At 40.6% G+C, this 13003-nt stretch overlaps 1 pseudogene; it reads right to left on the bottom strand.

The window, feature by feature from the left end:
• Nucleotides 1–11712: 11712 nt before the first annotated feature.
• LOC131751576 (ADP-ribose pyrophosphatase, mitochondrial pseudogene) lies at nt 11713–12701 on the bottom strand (annotated as a pseudogene).
• Between the last annotated feature and the right edge of the window lie 302 nt (nt 12702–13003).

The raw sequence follows: 13003 nt of genomic DNA, 5'->3' as shown, positions 1-13003 counted from the left end.
GTGCTGCTTTCAGTTGGTCTAATTGGGAGCAGTACTTGTTGGCATTAATTGTTTGGTTTTCCGGAAGGAGCTCATAATAGAGGACCCCCTTCCAATCTCACCATATATACAACATCACTTTCTTTGGTGAAGACCAGCCTTTGGTGTGGCTGGTGGTGATTCATTTCACTTGCCCCACAATCTCTTCCATTCCACATTATTTTACAGTATCCACTTTTCATCGCCCATCACAATTTGTTTTAAAAATGGAATGTTTTCATTACGTTTAAGAAGAGAATCCCATGCGGAAATACGGTCAAGAAGGGATTTTTTTTGCTTAATTTCTGTGGAACCCAAACATCAAAGCAATTAACATAACCAAGCTGGTGCAAATGATTTTCAACGCTTGATTTGGATATTTTGAGTATGTCAGCTATCTCCTGCGTGGTATAACGTTGATTTTTCTCAGTGAATGTCTCGATTTGATTGCTATCATCTTCAACTGGTCTACACAACCCTGGAGCATCATCCAGCGAGAAATCTCCAGCACGAAACTTTGCAAACCCCTTTTGACACGGTCGATCAATCACAGCGCCTTCTCCATACACTGCACGAATCTTTTTTTCTGCATTTCAGTTGCATTTTTACCTTTCTTGAAATGAGAAAGGATAATATGCTGAAAATGTTGCTCTTTTTCTTCCATCTTCAATATTAAAATGGCTACACAAAAATTCACCAATTTTGATATGTTTTTTTAAATGCACACTGATATGACAGCTGTCACATACAATCTAACAAAATTGTTTTGAATGAAGTAAAAGACAACGAAGTGCTACTAGAGCCATCTTATGGATAAAACCGAATGAACCTTTTGGCCAACCCAATATTTTTAAGCACTTATAATGGCCTCTTTTGCTTAGCCCTCAGGAGAGGGACTTGGTGAAAGTTCTGCAGAGTGCGGATGGAGGTGAGAGAGATGACCTAAGAGTCATCATCATATGCATTGAGCACTCATAAGTATATTTTTTTCTCCTCACGGTAAATTCTCTGCCTTCCTAGAGGCATACTGATCCCAGAGGTTGGGAAATTTTATCTCCTCTGTTGAGCTATACTACCTAGGGAATCCTAGAATCTGATTACCAGCTTCAAAGTCCCTTTGAGATTTATCCCAGGAATCAAGTCTCCCATGCAAATAGGAGTCTTGTTGGAGATGGCTTGACTATTTCCACGTGATGTGGGTGGACTAGTTATATGTTTCTAAGATCCGTGAAGGCAGGGACAGTGTATGTTTTGCTCATCACTGTAACTCTAATGCCTGGCACATAGTAGGTACTCAATAAATATTTTTGCCTAGCAAACCTGATAGAGTGACCAACTGTCCTGGTTTGCCAGGGACTGAGAGGCTTCTGAGGACACGGAACTTTCAGTGCTAAAACCAGGACAGCCCTGAGCAAACTGGAACAGTTGGTCACCCTACTTATCAATAAACCCAAATGAGTGAAAGAATGAGTGTCCACATGTATTGAAAAATTCAGTTTAGTCTACCGCCTTTGTACTGTGTGTTTCTTCCCTGTGATTTTTGTTTACTATTCACACAAAACACTTCACTTGTGGTCGTCACCAAATGTGTGGAGGTTTTCCCCCACACCAAACAATTCTCTTTGATACCAGGTGGATGTCCTACAATTTAACTCTATTCTGACAGTATGAATCCCATAGGTTAAGGGCTCAGTCCCACAAGACTGCCCACCCCCCCAAAACCCTCCACACTGCAGAGGCCAGTCAAAAGTCAGGTTATCACCTGTGCTTCTGACCAACCAGCTATAGATCAGAGGTTTCAACGACGCTCTCTTTGGGTTTAAGTTGCTAGAGTGGCTCATGGAACTCAGGAAGCACTTACTTATATTTGTTAAAGGATATGTTAAAGGATACAGATGAACAGCCAGATGGAGAGATACACAGGGTGAGGTCTGGGAGGACCCTGATCACAGGAGCTTTTGTCCTCATGGAGGTGGGATGCATCACCCTCCCAATGTGGATGTGTTCACCTACCTGGAAGCTTCCCAAACCCCATACTATTGGGATTTTATGGAGGCTTCCTCATGTAAGTATGATCAATTATTAATTCCATTTCCAGTCCCTCTTTCTTCTCTGGAGGATGAGAAGTGGAGCTGACAATTCCAAGCTTCTAATCATAGCTTGGTCTTTCTGGTGACCAGCCCCCATCCAGGAGCCCACCCAGGGTCACCCCATTAGAATAAAAGATGCTCCTAATGCTCTAATTACTAAGGGAATTCCAAAGGTTTTAGAAACTCTGTGCCAGGAACTGGGGGCAGAAACCAATACATATTTTCTATTATCTCCCACCATGGTTAACCGAAGAATAAGCTGTTGCATTTAGGATTAAAAAAAGAAAGTGAAAATTTTCATTGAGTTTGTTTTTGTAGGTTATTAACCACATCAAGCTAACTTAATGAAACAGTGCCTCTCCATAATACAAATTATACAGTGATATTTTAGAATCTATAACAACATTAAAACCACCAAGAGTTTGCAGAACTTATAAATATAAGATTCTCCCTACACTATGCCAACACAATCTAACAGCATCCCAAAGTGAGAAGCCATAAAAGAATTTTCTTCATTAAATTGCAAGTCACTGCAATGTCTTCTCTCCCAAAAGTAATCTGAAAAAAATCAAAGGCCCTGTTGCTCTGGAAATGAAATAATAGTGAAAGAATACTCGTCTAATAAAACAACTACTTCTGGTGAGAAGTATAAGTAATGAATTTGTATTACATTCAAGACTTAACAATTAATTTTTCTAAAATACCCTGAACAGCCACACAGATTTTCTATTACAAATTAATATTTATTACACTCAAATGGTGGGGGAGGGGACAGCAGCATAGCTTATTTAATAAGTAAATAATATCATTTACCAAAAAGTGTCCTGTAATTTTCCATGATTTACCCAGCCACAAACACAAATTCCTTCAGCATTCCTATGTATTGATAACTTTTCACTTCCAACTGAAATCTTAGTCTCACATGTGGCTTCTGCCTCATTCTTCTCCTATGTCAGACAAGTCTTAAGAGTCTGGCTTTATGATACTTTTCTAATTCTTTTCTTCTACCCAAGTTGATCCTAGGTCTAATATAATAAGAATAGAAGTAGAAACTGGATCAATTTATAGTATTTTTGGGTTTGTTAGCCAAGCAGTGATGAAACAGAAAGAAAATACCAGGTACTGAGTACCTACAATGTGCCAATAAATAGGTGTATTTAATCCTTAAAATAACTCTGCAAGGGGGGTATTGTTATCCCTGTTGACTTATGATGAAACTGAGGCTCAGAAAGTTTGAATGTACTGAATGAGGTCATTCAGCTACCAAGCTGTAGAATTCAGATTCAATTCCAGTCAGTCTATCTCTAAAGGTTATGCTCTCCCACTGTATCTTATCTGGGTGAACATACCCAGGTGGCTTGGTAGTCTGATAAATGAATAATTTAGACCCACATAATTAGAAAGTGAGTTTTCCTGGTTTTAACTAGTAAGAAATGTAAGAAAATTACCTTGTATAAATGTGTAATCCAACTTTTAGATTTTATTATGGACATGATTTTATAACTTCCTATTTTGATTAAGGTCAATTAATAAGCTGCCTATATAATAAATTTTGCTTGCCCCTCTCCCCAAATAATAAAACTCACCACTTTGTAGATAAACCTGCTCTCTTATTTTAGCTACAGTGTATATTAGTAGATTAAATTGGGATTTTATATTATCTCAGAAGTTCATCTAATTTAAGATATCTCATTTTGGATCAAATTATCTGATACATGATGCAATGGATCACCCATAAAGCCACCATTGCTAAATAATGTTTCTTTCATTCAAAAAATATTTAGCCTCAAATGCTTAGCTTTATTAAAACTTACTTTACCCTGTTATATTATATTCTTTGTTAGATTATTTTAAAATACTAATTTTATTTACTTTAAATTATTTTTAGGTTATGAAATCTAAAATATATGTCATTATCACAAGTTAAACAATGCAGATGTGTGTGTATAAAGAGAAATGTCATAGAAGAGGTGAGGTTACAGAAACAGGCAGAGGTCAGTTTATGTTGGTCTTGTGGGTCAGATAAAGGAGTTTGGATTTGACTCATATTTGGTAGGAAGCCAATGGATGACTTTAAGCAGGAGAATAACATGATCTGATTTATGTTTTAAGAAAAGCACTCTGGGGCTTCTCTGGTGGCGCAGTGGTTGAGAGTCTGCCTGCCGATGCAGGGCATATGGGTTCGTGCCCCGGTCCGGGAAGATCCCACATGCCGCGGAGCGGCTAGGCCCATGAGCCATGGCCGCTGAGCCTGTGTGTCCGGAGCCTGTGCTCCGCAACGGGAGAGGCCACAACAGTGAGAGGCCCTCGTACCAGAAAAAAAAAAAAAAAAAAAAAAGAAAAGAAAAGCACTCTGAACTTCCCTGGTGGTGCAGTGGTTAAGAATCCGCCTGCCAATGCAGGGGACATGGGTTCGATCCCTGGTCTGGGAAGATCCCACATGCCATGGAACAACTAAGCCCCTGAACCACAACTACTGAACCTGTGCTCTAGAGCCCGTGAGCCACAACTACTGAGCCCACGTGGTGCAACTACTGAAGCCCATGTGCCTAGAGCCGGTGCTCTGCAGCAAGAGAAGCCACCACAATGAGAAGCCCGCACACCACAATGAGGAGTAGCCCCCACTCGCCACAACTAGAGAAAGCCCATGCAGCAATGAAGACCCAATGCAGCCAAAAATGAAAAAAAGAAAAGAAAAGCACTCTGGCTGCCATATGAAGGGTGGATCACAAAGGAGGGCAAGAGTGGGATCTAGAAGGCCAGTTGAGAGGTGTGGTCAATGTTAGGGAAAAGACAGTGGTAACTGAAAATGATGGGGAAACAGTGGAAACAGACAGAAAGGATCATGTTTGCTATCTTATTGGTGGGCTGAATTGAGGGTTGGGCTGGCTAGAGAGAGCAAAGTGTCAAAGATAGCTCCTAGGTTTGAGGACTGAGCTATGGATGGCAGCATTTTCTGAAATGGAGAATAGAGAGAAGCAGGATGCTTCCCTTGTTGCAAGATTTATATGTGTGCATACTTGGGGGATGGAGTGGCTCCTAGAATGTAATCCTCCTCTACAGCTCACATTTTGTAATTTTTCAATTGTGGCCAGTAGACTCTAGGGTGGTCCCCATGATCCCAACTTGCTGGTGCTCATGCTTTGTGTCATCTTCCCCCCTTGAGTACTGATACCCATGATTTGCTTCTAACCAATGGAAAGTAGCAAATGTGACAGAATGTACAGGAACACATATTCATGGCTCCATTGCATAACATCATAACCCATTTTTTTCTAGGAAACTCTCGCTCTGGTTGGCTTTGGAGAAGCAAGCTATTTATTATGAGCTAGCCTATGAAGAGAGCCAAATGGCAGCAACTAAGGGCAGTCTCTGATTAAGAGCCAGCAAGAAACTGAGGCCCTTAGTGCAACAACCTGAAATGAATTAAATGCTGCCAATAACTACATGAGTTTGGAATCAGATCCTTCCCCAGTCGAGCCTCAGATAAGACAGCAGCCCCAGTCAACACCTTGACTGTGGCTTTTTGATACCCTAAGGCAGCTAAGCTGAGCTCAGATTCCTAATCCACAGAAACCATGACATAATAAATGTGTCATTTTAAGTATATTTGAGGTAATATTGCTAAGTAGAAATAGATAAGTAATGCAACAATTTTCTTAAACTATTTTCTTAAAAGAAAAAATAGTCATAACAGGATTCAGATTTCTCCCATATATAAATTCCTAATCCTGTTTTGAAAATTTTGCTTTTTATAAGTATATAATATTTATAAATGTGTAAGTCTATATACTCTTTCCAATAACATACATATAAAAGTATTGCAAATATCTGTCAATTTAACACTTATAGAATTATAAGCTACAAGGAAACTTGGATAGGTGAAGCAACTTGCCCAAGTCCCTTCAGCTAGTTAGTGACAAATCCAAGAACAAAACTTACCACACTGAAATGTGATTTTCACATTCACATAACATATAGGAAAGTCTTGACAATCTTCCACTTTTAAAGTGTATACTATCAAAACCTTTCGAGAACTCCCAAAAGGCAAAAATTTTCTCACCTAGAAAGTATACTGCCACATGTGAACTTTAGCATTATGAAACTCATCAAATCTGAATCAAATGGCTTTTATTGTGTTTGACTCCTTCCTTCACTCTAAATTTTTTAATAAGAAAGGAGAAAATGGTTTTTAGCTTTTATATTTTACTCAGGATCTTATTAAATACACATGCAGCCATAGGAGATGCTGAAAAAGAAGGAAAGCACAGCCTCTGCTCTCAAAAAGCTGCTAGTTTGAAGTGGCACAGATAGATGTCTTGGCTTAATATAAAGCTGTCTTAAAATGTTTCATTTGGCCCTGATAAGAAAGCATAAATGATAATGCATGCAAAGTGCCTGGCACAGAGTAAATGTACCCATTACTGTTATTACCAAATGGAAGGGACAAGGGAGGTGCCCAGGGACAGTATGTACCAAATTTTAAGCAAGTGATAAACCAAACCTCACCACCCTATTACTTCATAATTACCCATAATTTAACTTTCAACAGTTTGTCATCCTATTTGATAAAGACCTTGATGAAAAGAAAAGAACGTTCAGCAGTAGTAACTGGAAATGATTCATCAAAGGGAACAATTGCCCAACCCTTGCCAGGTGGAGAAAGTAGCAGAAAGTTGCACCAAAACAAACAAATACTTTTGGGCTGACACTAGAAGGCTGAGTAATATTTATAGGCAAACTGCGGGGTTTAGCAGGCAAAACCTGATAGCTCTTCGATTCTTTTTGGCAGACATATATTGAGCATCTACTATGGATCAAATACCGTGCTAGACACTAGGGATGTAAAAATGATTAAGAGACAGTCTTTGGCTCCAGAAAAAGAAATTGTAATAGAGTTCTGTGATCATGGGGTTTCTTTACAGGGTGATGGAAATGTTCTAAAACTGATTCTGGTGGTGGTTGCACAACCTTGTGAATATAGTTAAAACCATTGAATTGTATATTTTAAATGTGAATTCTATCTCAATGAAACTGTTAGAAAAAAAGGCACAGTAGATGTTGGTTTCTTGAGTGCTCAAATGGCCTGAATACTTCACACCTCTCTGTGTCCATGCCCTTTGCCATGTGACCTTCCTGTGATGGGTGGGGAAATGAAAGAGTCATTTCCCCACCCATCAAATCTGGATTCACCTTATGAATTGCTATTTCTCATAGAATGCAAGGAAATGACTTGGTGCCAGTGCTGAGCCTGGGACTCAAGAACACTTGCATGTTTGCATCTGACATTTGCTTCACTGCCATTGCCATGAGAACATGCTTAGATAGGAGAAGAGAGATATGTGGTGCAGAGCAGATTCTCTTTAATCATCCCAAGGTCATCCTAGATTAGCCAAAAGCAAGCCAACTCCCAGACATGAGCCCAGTCATGACCAGGAAAACTACCCAGTCAAGCCCAACCCTAGTGGTCAACCTTCAAACTTGCAAACTCGATATTTTTGTTTTAAGCCACTGTGTTTTGAGATTGTTGGCAGGATATATTTTTTTTTTTTTGGTAGAAATAGGTAACTGATACAGTGAGATAACACAGCATTCAAGTGTCATCCCATAAACTTGAAGGAAGGTGATAGGATAATAAATGAAATTCAGAGCTTCCTAGTCACCTTCTCTTACAGAGGAGGGGTGGAAGGATTAGAATACATATATTCAATTGTGTGTGTGTGTGCACAAAAATATACATAAAAATATTAAAATGCTGGTCAAAAGTAGTACAAGGTGGTTGGAAATTCCACGGTGACATTTTAAAAATGAGAACTTTACCTTAATTTTTTCAGCATAAAAATTTAGCCAAACAACATCACAGATATGACATTCATACTAAAAAAAAATGCATAACCTCAATCTATACATGAGAAAATGTCAGAGTAATCCAAATTGTGGAACATTCTAGTTAAAACAACAACAACAACAAACTGGCCGGTACCTAGAAGTGTTAAGGTCATGAAAGACTAAACAACAACAACAAGAAATTGAGCTACTTTACAAGATTGGAGGAAATAAAGGAGACATGACAATTAAATGAAATGTGGAATCCTTGCATTCTAGAATAGAAAAAGGACATTAGTGGAACAGTTAGTAAATTTTGAATAAGATCTGTTGATTAGTTAATAGTAAAAAGTAGTAAATCAATGTTAATTTCAGGTTTCAATAATTGTTCTATATAAATAAGTTCTCAACATTTGTAGAAGCTGGGTGAAGGATTATATGGGAACTCTGTGTACTATTTTTGTAACTTTTTTCTAAGTCTAAAATTATTTCAAGATAAAAATCTTTTTAAATAAGAAAGTTAGGCCAAGGGTAATGTGATCACATATATATATATATTTTTTTTTTTTAAAGAGGGAAGAGTATATAAAAAACTGTTAACAGCAGCAAATAATGTGTTGACATGCCAGGCACTATTCTAGATATTGGTGGTATAGTAATCAACAAGACAGAAAAATCACTAGACTCTCTTGTAAATAGAAATATACAGGATAATTTCAGCTGGTCCTAAATACTATGTAGAAAATAAAACAGGCTAAAAGTAGAAATAGATTGGGTGAGCTACTTTAGATTAGGTAGCCAGGAAAACTCTTTTCTGGAAGTGTTATTTGAATGAGATCTGACTGACCCAAAAAATCTACTTTGTGAAGATATGGAAGGGGCATTCTAGATGTGGAAAAGCAAAGCAAAGGCCCTGGGGCAGAAGCAAATATGAAGAATGCCAGGAAGAGAAAGGCTAGACTAGCCAGGGTAGAACGTGACCAGGTCAGACTAGAGCATAGGCATCATCCATAGTAGGTAGACCTGGGTAAAGAGTTTGTGTTTTATGTAAAAAACGAAACCACTGGAAGGTTTTAAGAGGGGTTGGACATGTGACTGACATTCTTAAAAATGTTGTTTCATTTTTTGTGGGAAATGACCAACAGGTAGACAAGAGTGGAAAGAGGGAAGCCTGTTGGGGGCAACTTCGACAGTCTAGAGAAGGAGGGGGGTGGCTTGATTAGGGTGGTCACTGAAAGTGGAAAGCAGTGGATGATTCCAGATATATTGTATTGAAGGTGGAGCTGACTAAATTTTGCAGATGGATTGAATGTGAGAGGTGAGGGAAGGCAAGGAATCTAGGATTCCTTGTTTTCTTGTGCAGCTTGGAGGGATTTTGGTGCCAATTACCTTGGAAGAGTGATGGAGGAACAGTATTCTTGGGGAAAAAAAATCAAGAATTCTATTCTGGATACATTAGAGACATTAGACCTTCATTATTTCAGGGTGTGTGTGTGTGTGTGTGTGTGTGTGTGTGTGTGTGTGTGTGTAAGTGTATTTATTTTTTTCAGGAACTTACATTTTGGAAAAATAATGAAGTTTAGGAACATTCAAAATATGTTAGACCAACCAGGTGCCCCAATGGTTCAAATGAAGACAGGGAGCGTATCTTACCTGGAAAAGTTACTGAGCTGAGACTAATATATAGGACAGATGGCTCCATCCTTAAAACAAGCAGTTATAGAAGGCACAAAGAAAAGCGATGTATTAAATTTGTTCCTGAGTGTGAACAATGGTGGGCATCCATGGGTGAACAACTTTACAATTGTCATCACCTGTGTAAATACGACATCTTTCACGAGGAAAATAAATGAAACCATGCACATGTCCTTCAGGTTTAGGAAAGGAAACTCGGACCAAATGTGCTCGTAGTTAGAGACATCATGGTGATTTCTTTTTCTTTTCTTTTCTTAAAGGAACAGTGCGCAGGGCACCTGAGGACTATAGGAGGGTAACTATTGGAGTGACCATGGTATTGAGGCCAAGGGGGTAGACTGTTGAGCCCAAAAACCTGCCACTCTGCCACTCACTGGTGGTATAGCTTGCAAGTTCCGTAACTTCCCTGTGCCTTAGTTATATCATCTGTAAAATAGGGGGACGATATACAGTAGAACCTGTAGTGCCTGCCCCTTCCCTTCCCCAGATTACCCTTCTCAGCTGCTGGAGTGTTACCAGAAGATGGCATTCACCTGTTAGCCCTCTTAGGGCATTGCCATGGCTGAGGAAAACCGTCTCTCCTAAGGTCACACCCCCTCCCACGTGCAGCCCACATCCAATGACGGATCAAAAAAGAGTATAAAGGCCTGAACCTTCGCCCCAATTCAGGGCAGCTGGAAGAGCCTTCCCAGCTCCAGAGTTCCATGTGGGGTTGACTGAAGGCTTCACTGGGCTTCAACATCTCACCCTGCCCAATCCTGCTTCCTTCTCCTCCCTTCCCCAAGAGTGGATCCCAAGACCTCTCTCTGAGAAACATCTTGCAATGCTAATCACCCTCACAGAGTCTGCTTCCTAGAGAGTCCAGCCTGGGAGGTAAGAGTACCCTCTTCCTCTTAGGGGGATCCTTAGGAATAAATAAGTCACTATAATAAGGCACTTAAAAGAGTGTGTGCACACAGTAAGTGGAATATAAGTGTTAGATATTGTTATGGAAGTGTTTTCTTATGACATTATCAACGCCTACAAATAGTTTTCCCCTTTAGCCATAAAAGGTTCATCACAGTGGTTTGAGTTAATTTTCCATAATTGTGTTACATACAAATAAAGTGAACTTGCTTGTTTTAGGTGATGAGAGGGAAGAAATGTATTTCTGGCCTATATGTTGCTACTGAGATCCCCTCATTCTTGATTGTCAGGGGGCATCTCTGTTTTCAAACTGACTATAAACACTTTCTCATTTATACACTGGGGTGGTTTTTTTAATGGAGAAATGGTAGATGTGAATTATCTTTTTATTAGGCTGTGATTACATACATCTCCTTGATAGAGACTTCTTCCTGCCAGGAATTGGCATTCGCAGGGTCTTCTGAGATGAGGGTCTCATCCTCTGAGATGAGAGGGAACAAATGTCTTGAGCTTAGCCCATTCTGTTCAGACAGAACAGTTGTGATAACCAGAGGAAGGGATGGATATTAAGCTCATTTTGTCACTGCATTTTATTTTCCTGGTTCATAAGTACTTGATCCTTATGGACTAAAATAGAGATGGAACTTTTCCCATAAAACTGAAGGTTCTAAAACAAGAATAACCAAAGAGCTTCTGTACTTGAAAGCAGTGAATACAAGATCACATATAGCTAAATTTGAAAAACAAATGTTAACCCAAAAATCAGATTATACATGAGATTAAACCACAGTCTAACACATCAGGAGAAAGAGAGAACTGACAAATGCAAGCTGGATGAAAAGTAGAGGCTATGGTGGGTAAGAATTTATCTTTGTTTTACCCATAATTCTTCAAAGAGCATTAGTTGTATACTTTGGTTAAAGCCATGTATACAACGTATACAAGAGGTGACTATATTCTTCTTCCAATTAGAAAGCCAAAAAGTTTGTGATTCCATTCCCCCATATGAGTCTAATATTATCCCCTGATACAAAGCCTCCAGCCTGTGAACGGTTTGGGAAATAATCACCCAAAGAAGTAATCCTCCCATCCTGTTCAATGGGAGTTCTGAGTTGTTTTGCTTCATATCTGCCTGTGTTCATCTGAAGGCCTTTGGTTTGCATGAGACTCCAAGCCACTACCCATGGCAGTCGGGGTACACGTCTTCGCTCCAGCGGGCACCTCGTTTCTCAGCCACAAGTTGAATAAGTTGGGAGTGGCTGGCATAAAGCTTGAGTTTATCATTACTGTCCACCCATCCCACTTGCTTGGCATCGTCGCCAGCTTCCAGAGGAAGATGATCCATTACCTCCTCTGTTTCCTCATGGTAGTTCACAGCCTCTGTCTCCATCCACGCGTTATCGTGTTCCGAGGATCATCCACATAGCCTTTATAGACCACAAGGTGTTCCTGGCTGAATGGTTTGTGCAATTGTTTCTCCAACTCCTGTGTTTCTGCTCCGGATTTCTGTAAGGAGTTCATGGCTTCCTCATCAAATTCTCTCTTCATTGTGGTACTAATCTTTCCTGGATCCACCATGCCCCCTGGGATGGCCCAGGCCCCACAGTCCTTCCTTTTGATGGCAACAAATTGCAGGATGTTTCTCCCAGAAACAGGGTGGGTAACTGTATTTCCCTTGCTATCCTTTTTCCACCTGGTTCAGATGGGATCTGCAGCATGATTGGGGCCCCAACGCCCCAAAAGCCCTCAGCCAACCAGCCCTGGCCGAACTGCAGGATTTCCGGGTCTACCATTTTCCACCTCATACCAACCGCCCTGGCTCCTTCTCTCGGCATGCCCATCCTTTTCATTAAATTCAAGAGAGAAGTTTCTTTCACCCAAAAGAGGGTCTGTCCCCCTGGGTCCAGCCAAGACTGAGCCAGATGTGTACTCGACAGCCTTGTACTCTGGCCACTCAACCAGCCAGCTCACTTTCTCGTTGGGGACCTGGCTTCACCCCACTTTAGAGCCAGGATAAGGCGATGGCCTGGACTTCTTGTGGGGCGTCTCAGCAGGGCCGTTTGAAACAGACATGATGAAGTTTGGAGGAAACCCATGTGAGGAAAACGGGCTCCAGCCGGCTGAGATGTTAGGGCAGCTGCTGGGCCTGACTGCCACAGAGGCCAAGGCCACACGGTCGCTAAAGCCTTTGCCAGGCCATTTTTGGCTGCGTTGGGTGAATGCCAGCCATTCACCACCCAGCAGGCTGTAAGGATTTCTGTTGCTCTCAGGTGGGGCGCTTCCAGTCGCAAGGGCAGGGCTCCTGACCTCGCCAGTAGGGGGCCAACCGCACAGCTGAACAGCAGAGGATGAGAGCCTCACCACAAACCCCGCCCAGCGCCCCCTTGGGGCCATTGCTGCGTTTGTACTTCACTACATTGAAAGATTTCAACGTCTGGAAGGGATTCTAAAGGGTTGAGAACATTGTT

This window comes from Kogia breviceps, chromosome 2 (genome assembly GCF_026419965.1).
Source record: "Kogia breviceps isolate mKogBre1 chromosome 2, mKogBre1 haplotype 1, whole genome shotgun sequence".
NCBI classification, from domain to species: Eukaryota; Metazoa; Chordata; class Mammalia; order Artiodactyla; family Physeteridae; genus Kogia; species Kogia breviceps.
Note: the sequence above shows the minus strand (reverse complement) of the source record. Positions and strands in the feature narration are given on the sequence as shown.